Source organism: Ipomoea nil, unplaced genomic scaffold (assembly GCF_001879475.1).
Source record: "Ipomoea nil cultivar Tokyo-kokei standard unplaced genomic scaffold, Asagao_1.1 scaffold3030, whole genome shotgun sequence".
In the NCBI taxonomy this organism is placed as follows: Eukaryota; Viridiplantae; Streptophyta; class Magnoliopsida; order Solanales; family Convolvulaceae; genus Ipomoea; species Ipomoea nil.
In genome coordinates, this window is record NW_017619458.1 from 3,666,898 (window position 1) to 3,674,696 (window position 7,799).

The window sequence follows — 7,799 nt, forward strand, 5'->3', positions numbered from 1 at the left end:
TAGAATTTAGCCTGTGCCCCCGAGTTCTCTAGCTCGGGTGTGGCATAGCACCCCGTACTCTTTGTATCGTATTTTGGGATTTAATGAGATTCTATCTTTATTATATAAGTTTTAAAAGTCTTGAAAATCTGGGGTGTTACAGTTGGTATCAGAGCCTAAGTTTGACCCTAGGATAAGACTCTTGAAACCGGACTTTAGGACATTAGGCTTAAACTCTAGGTACTTAGGAACATAGGACTCGGGAATTTTAGGATGCACGGTGAGATTGTGAAACCTACACATAAACCCCCTCACTTCATTCCTTCCTTGTCTAAAGAAAACCTTCCTCCGCTTATCGCGTCAAAGAAGGATACCAAACTCTAATTTAATATTCTTATAAACATTGACTCAGAAAGACGACAACATGGCACCCAACAGAAGACAATCAAGGACTCCAGAACCCACCACACAAGACCCCCTGAGCCAAACACTACAACAACTAACGCAAGTCGCCCCGGCACTAAGCGACGTAGCTCTTCGCAACAACAGGCCCCCGCCTCCTCCATCGAACACGAACTCAGACGTCGCCTGACAAGTTTCGAATCATCGACCACCCACGTTCTCAGGAGAAGAGGACCCCGTGATCCTGGAGGAATGGATCCGGACCCTCGACAAAATCCTCGGGTTAGTGGAATGCCCAGAAGAACGCCGCGTAAAGGTAGCCTCGTTCTACTTCGGACACGAAGCCGATCTCTGGTGGATCCACGAGGGTCCCGCTTACCAACAAGAACCAGGGTTCAATTGGGAAAACCTCAAAACACGACTACGAGAACGATTCTACCCAACACATGTAAAGGCATCCATGTACGAAGAGTTCCTTCATCTAAAGCAAGGGACAGCCACCGTCATGGAATACCACAAGTGATTCCTCGAACTAGCGCGCTTCGCACCAGAGCTAGTCCCCACCGAAGTAACCAAAATAGAAAGATTCGTCTCGGGCCTCAACTTCGAAGCCCGAAAAGCACTAGTGGTAAGCAGACCTCGGACACTCAACGAGGCTTACTCCAGTGCCGCCAATCTCTATCGAATCCAACTACTCCAGCGCGGGGTTCAGGAACAGATACGAAAAAGGAACACCGGAGGGGGAGCACCACCGGTAAAAAGAACAAGGAACGACACCAACACAAGACCAAGCAACCTGACCAACTAAAGACCGTCCCTAGGGAACAATGAAGCAAACCCAAGGAGCTTCCCTTGCCCAAAATGCAACAAAAGCCATAGAGGGAAAGATTGCATGGGCAATCCCTGGCGATGCTTCAACTGCGGAGAAGAAGGGCACAAGGCCTTCCAGTGCGTTCAACCCCAAAGGCCACGCCCCACCACCACAGGTCAACACGGAGGCACCACCCACCAAGGGAACTACGGCGCTCCCGGGAAAATATTCGTCATGAGCCGCACTCAAGCCGACCTCGGGAACGAGAGCAACCTCGAGGAGGGGAACCTGACCCCAGAAGACGAGGACCACGCTAACCCCGCAGGAGAAAATCAAGAAGACGAATTCTGTCTAGGATAAACCGGCAATTCCTTGTAATCACCTTCATAGTAAACTACTTATTTAGCGATTACTTTGGAATTTTATAAATAAAAGATTCAATTAAAATTCGATCCTACTTATAAGGACGAAACCACGAACTATATAACAAGCCAAGCCTCCCATCACTAAAAGACAAAAGAGGGAAAAAAACAGGGACCACACCATCAAGAAAAGCTTAGTGTTGCCCGTAGGAATTGAACCCTTAACCTCCCATATATAAAACCAAGGTTTTAACCACTAGGCTAGGGGTGTTTCTTGAAACCTCAAGGGAATACTTTCTTCTTAAAGCCCTACAAGTCCCTAAACCCACAAAAATCCCCAAATCAAAAACCCTTCTTCTTCTTCTTCTTCCACACCCTCTCTCTCTCCCTCTTCTCTTCCTTTCTCTCCCTCTCGTCCTACCGCCCCCACGCCGGAACCCACGAATCACCACCGCCAACCACCCAGACCACGCTCAGCCGCACGCCGCCACCGGCCGAACACCATCCGTCAGCCCACACCACCGCGCCGCCGCCTAAGCCAACCGCCCCACCATCACCCACGCTACTCCCAGCTGCAACCCGCTGCCACCACTGCCCAAAGCCGCCACCACGCCTTCGCCCTCGCCACACCAACACCGGAACCCACCTAGCCGCCACTTCCCTCGCAAAACGCCGCACCGCCGAGGGTCTCGCCGGAAAAACGTGCCGGAGCTCCGCCGCCGTCCCACCGGATAATTTTACCACCAAGAAAGGCTTCCCCATGCCGAAAAAGCCCCTCGGAACCCGCACCCCGGAATGGAGCAACGCCGATTACACCGTGATCGGAGGTAAAGCCCTTGAACCCGACCAATTCTCTCCGGAATTGGTTGACATGCTTAGACACCAAGGGCTTTTGGATACATATCTCACCATCAAAGGGGATACGTATCCCGAATTGGTGAAGGAATTCTATCAACACCTTGTAGCCACCCAACGGGGTGATAAGCTAGAAATCACCACCAAGGTCCGTGGCAAGGAAATTATACTTTCCGAAGGCCGTTTGGCCAAGCTCTTGAAATTGACCACCACGGGTGTGTCAAACTACGACCGAAAGGGGTGGATCGATACCCAAAACACGGGGTATAAGGACTATCTCGGGTACCTACCCGGGAGAGAAGACGGATTCACCGCGGCCACACGACCAAATAGGAAGTGGCTATCGACGGAGCAAAAGATATTGGTCATGATTATAACCGATAGTCTCCTGCCCACGAACAATAAGAGCAAGGACGTGGGGAGCTTAGAATGCGCCTTTGCCTATCTCTTGAAACATAAAGTCAAGTTCAACCTACCGGCCTCATGCTAAAACACATGGAGTTTTGCAAAACAAGCAACTGACTTAGCCTACCCTACGGGATGATCCTAAGTTGGATCATGGAGAAAAAGGGGGTGGACCTAAGCCACACCGAGGTCAAAACCGCAAATGGCATGGTCTTTAATGCCCAGAACCTACGCCGCAATGATATCTACTACATTGAGGGAGGACATTACCTCACCCTCGAAGAAATTTGCCTCAAACCCGAGGAAGGGCGAAGAGAGTTAGTCGACCAATTAGACATCTCCAACAAGAAGCTCCAACGGGCAATGCAAGATTGTGGAGCCCTGGAGGGAAATGAGGGTCAGGAGGAGGATGACGAACCTAACCCGTCGGTGCACCCACGATCAGGAGGGAACCCAAGGGAGCAAAACGAGGGCTCAATCAATGAACGCATACTCGCACAACTCAACCGACAAAACCAAATCATGGAGGAAGGGTTCTCGTCATTAATCCGTACGACACGCGCACTAGATCAGAGGATGGCAGCAATCGAGGCAACCTTGAGCACTCGCGGGGCGTCCAGCTCAGGAGCAGGAGACCGAGGTAGACCCAAAACCTTTATATCACAACACCACCAGGAATCCAGTCTACCCCAGCTAAGGCAAAACGTGAGGCCACATTCCTAAACGGGAGGCCAAGATGCGAGATGCCTAGGGGTGAAAGAATGGATTAACACACCGGGCTTCGGGGACGAAGCCCCTTGTAAGGGGGGGAGAGTGTAACACCCCGTGTTACGATCCCTAAAAACTAATTAAATCATTTAATTAATCACCTAAGAGAAAGAATTAAATCACAACAATTAATTAGGGAGGCCCACCGTAGGGAGGCCCACCGTAGTCCATGGGCCCTTATCCCTAAACCCAATTCTTAGTTCCAAAAGGAATAGAATTAGCAAGCCTATAATATTAGTTCCTAACTAGGACTCCTAAATATATAAATAGGGGACTTAAGAGGCACCTAGAACCCCCACCACAATAAACGACTCACCACCCCAAAGAGCTCATAGAATTCCCTTAGAAGAAATCAAGAAAGCAAGAAAGCTTAAAGAAAGACCCTTCATAGCCAAGGAATTAATTAAGGCTAAGAGGTAACCCATGTCTCAACAAAAACTATTTTCATAGCTATGATTCCCCTCTTAGGATTTTCCCCATATTATTGTGTATTGATGATTTGTGTTATTATTGATGATTGATGGGATAATTCCATGAGTGGTCTTGATGATGAAAGGTTCTTGGTAATTATGGTGTTCTTGATGATTATATGACGTTCTTGATGATTATATGACGTTCTTGATGATTATACGATGTTCTTGATGATTGTAGGATGTTCTTTATGTTTATATGATATTCTTACCGAATCTTGATATTGGAAGATGAATTGTGTCCTTGTTGATTTTAAAACGATTAGAACCCTAGGTTGTATCGTATGTAATCATTCTTGGTATATTGGGTGGGAATTCGCATGATCGGGCGTTGATTACGTTTAGAAAAGCATGATAGGTTATGTGTCGTATGTTTCTTGATTTTGATCCGTTAATTGTCTACGTGTGTTATCAATTGCGTTTGAAAGAGTCTAAGCATGGTTTCGGGTTCAACAAAGGTTCCCGGGGCGTTTTTGGTGAAAAAGTGTCAGTGGGGGGTAGGTGGGAGTAGGGGACCCGCCACCTACCCGCGGCCTTCTTGGGCAACGCCGGCAGCGGGCAGCCGGTGGGCGGGCAGCTGCCCGCCGGGCACCCGCTGGCCGGTTTTGCTACCGCCGGCGGGTGATCCCTCACCCACCGGCTACCCGCTGGTTTGGACCCCAATTTGGGATTTTGGCTTCCCCGTTTGATGTTACCCCGACCCCCGTGGTGTCCTTACGGACTCCGTCTATCGTGCCTATGTCTAGTTTGATATTTCGGGTACCGTTCGTAGGATATATGAGTCTTATATATTGCATGCTAGTTGAATTGGTATCCCGTTGACCTAGGTGAAAGAAGTATGAACCCCTTAGGGTTATTCTTAGTATGTGAAGGATCACGCATAGGTTTTGTTATACGTTTCCTCCCCCTTCCCAATGTGTTAATGTGGGTTGCATGTGCTTGCTATGTGTTCTGTGTGCATGATACCCCAATTCGGTTGCGATCGGATTGGTCATTCCTGAGCTGCGGTTCAGAAGCTGGCTGCGGTCAGATTTACACTCTTGGGCTGCGGTCCACCGTTTGGTTGCGATCAAACGTTTCTACATGAGCTGCGGTTCATATTTCCTGGCTGCGGTCAGATGGCATACTCTTGGGCTGCGGTCCACTGTTTGGTTGCGATCAAACTATGATGAGCTGCGGTTCATCGGTCGGTTGCGATCGGCCCCTCCGTGTTGCGATACGGGGCTGGGTGCTGCGGGTCCGTGTCAGAGCTTTATGCGCTGACCCTCATGTATGGACATGCGATTGGTCCTGTGGCGCCAACAAAGTGTGCTATGTGATGAGATACGGATGAGTTGTTGTTATGAGTGCCTTGGGGATGTGACTATGGGATTCATATTGGGAATCGTATATGTTGGGTTATGGTTATTAATTGTGCTTAACTTATCTGTCTTGCCTGTTGTAAACTGTATATGCTTGGTATAACTGCTGTCTGTGCTTAGCCCTATCTGTTGAGTCTATCCCTGTTTTAAAAGCTAGAGTTCGTAGAACATATCTTCATGCTCAAAATGGTTTTCGTATATATATATATATATATATATATATATATATATATATATATATATATATATATATATATATATATATATATATATATATATATATATATATATATATATATATATATATATATATATCTATATGTACTGTATTTCAACGCATTGGTGTGGGTTACCAGCATCTCTCGCTGAACAGATATATTTGGCTTTCAGGCACAGACGAGTAGATCACTGGAGCGTGTTAGAAGCTTGGGGCGTAGCTTAGATAGTTTTCCCTTTCGGCCTGCGTGCCATGATTTAGTATTGATACTGATTGAGGTTTTAGAATTTAGCCTGTGCACCCGAGTTCTCTAGCTCGGGTGTGGCATAGCACCCCGTACTCTTTGTATCGTATTTTGGGATTTAATGAGATTCTATCTTTATTATATAAGTTTTAAAAGTCTTGAAAATCTGGGGTGTTACATACTCAACCCAGTTCGCGATTTCCATCTTAGACCCTTACCTTCATTTGTCGGCCCCGTCTACAAGTATTTATTAAAGATTGCTTCTATGTCTCTGCAAAGTCCAACTGGCAGCAAAAAAACCATCATAGCGTAGCATGGCATAGCCTGTAATACATTCTTTAATAACACTTCATGACCAGCCCGGGAAAAGAATTTTGAATTCCAACTTCTCACACGGGATAAAATCCTATCTTTGAGGAAGCCCAATATTGCCTTCTTATTTCTGCCTACAAGGGATGGTAGTCCCAAGTACTTCCCAGCCGTATCACCCTAACTGACCCCAAGAATGTTTATAACTTCAGTCCTTCGTTACTGCTAGATATTGGTACTAAAACATACCAATGCTTTATCAAAATCGATTCTTTGACTGGAGGTAGCCGAGTAGCTATCTAGAACTCTCTTCATTTTCATATTTTCCACACTATTTGCACGTAGGAATAAAAAGCAGTCATTGGCAAACAAGAGATGTGATATTGGTGGGCCCCCTTCGCTATACTCATTCCATGCAATAATCCTCTATGCATTTTATTATCAATAAGGGCACTCAATCCCTCCGCAACTAATGATAACATATACTGTGAAAGCGGGTCACCCTGTTGAAGTCCTCTTCCCGGGACAATAGGTCCCAACTGATGTTGTTCATGGAGGATATGATATTTAACTTAACTGACTGTTTCATATAGAATGTCCACCCGCTTTTGGTCGAAACCCATTTTTACCATTACAGCCTTAAAAAAACGCCATTCTACCCGATCATATGCCTTGCTCATATCAACTTTGAAAGCCAACACCCCTTCTTTTCCTTGTGATTTACGTTTAAGATAGTGGTGGGCTTCATAAGCGAGCATGATGTTGTCAGTAATCAAACGGCTGGGCACGAACACACTCTGAGCACTAGAGATAAGCCCATCTATGGTTTCATTCTCTTTGCGCACACCTTCGCAACTATCTTGTATAACACATTACAAAGGGTGATGAGATGTAGATCTTTCACAGAGTTAGGATTTACTTTCTTTGGGATTAGAACAATAAATGTATCATTCGCTCTATCAAGTAAGCGGGCAGTCTCCATAAACCTTCTACAAAACATAGTCACATCACTGCCTATCACTTCCCAGAAGTGTTGGAGAAAAAACCCGATCCGAAGCCATCCGGACCCGGCGATTTATTGGGGTGCATTTGAAACACTGCCCTTCGCACCTCTTCTGCACTAACTGGCCGAATGAGTTGTGCATTATCATCTTGCCTAATATGGGTATTGATGCATGATATAACCTCCTCCATTTCCCCATCTTCTATCGTAAAAAGTTTTTGAAAATAATCAAGCATAACACTGCCAATCTCATTGGTGCCTTCAACCCATTCCCCATCATCATTCTTTAGTTTTCCAACCTTGTTCTTCCTCCTCATCGTCTTAACGGAATTATGAAAGTATTTCGTGTTCAAATCACCCCCTTTCCACCAGTGCTCTTTGACTCTCTACTTCCAGTATAAATGTTATTGCTCGAGTAAAACAAGAAGCCATTTTTCAATGCGTGCATAATTAGAAATACCAATAGGATCCCTTTTCATGCGAAGATTTTCCAGTTGAGCTTTAGCCCGATCAATTTTCCTCTGAAAATCTCTGTTAAAGTTTTGTCCCCACATCCAAACATCTTGACTGCACACTGCAATCCTTGCTAGAACATCCAATCCCATTGTTCTAT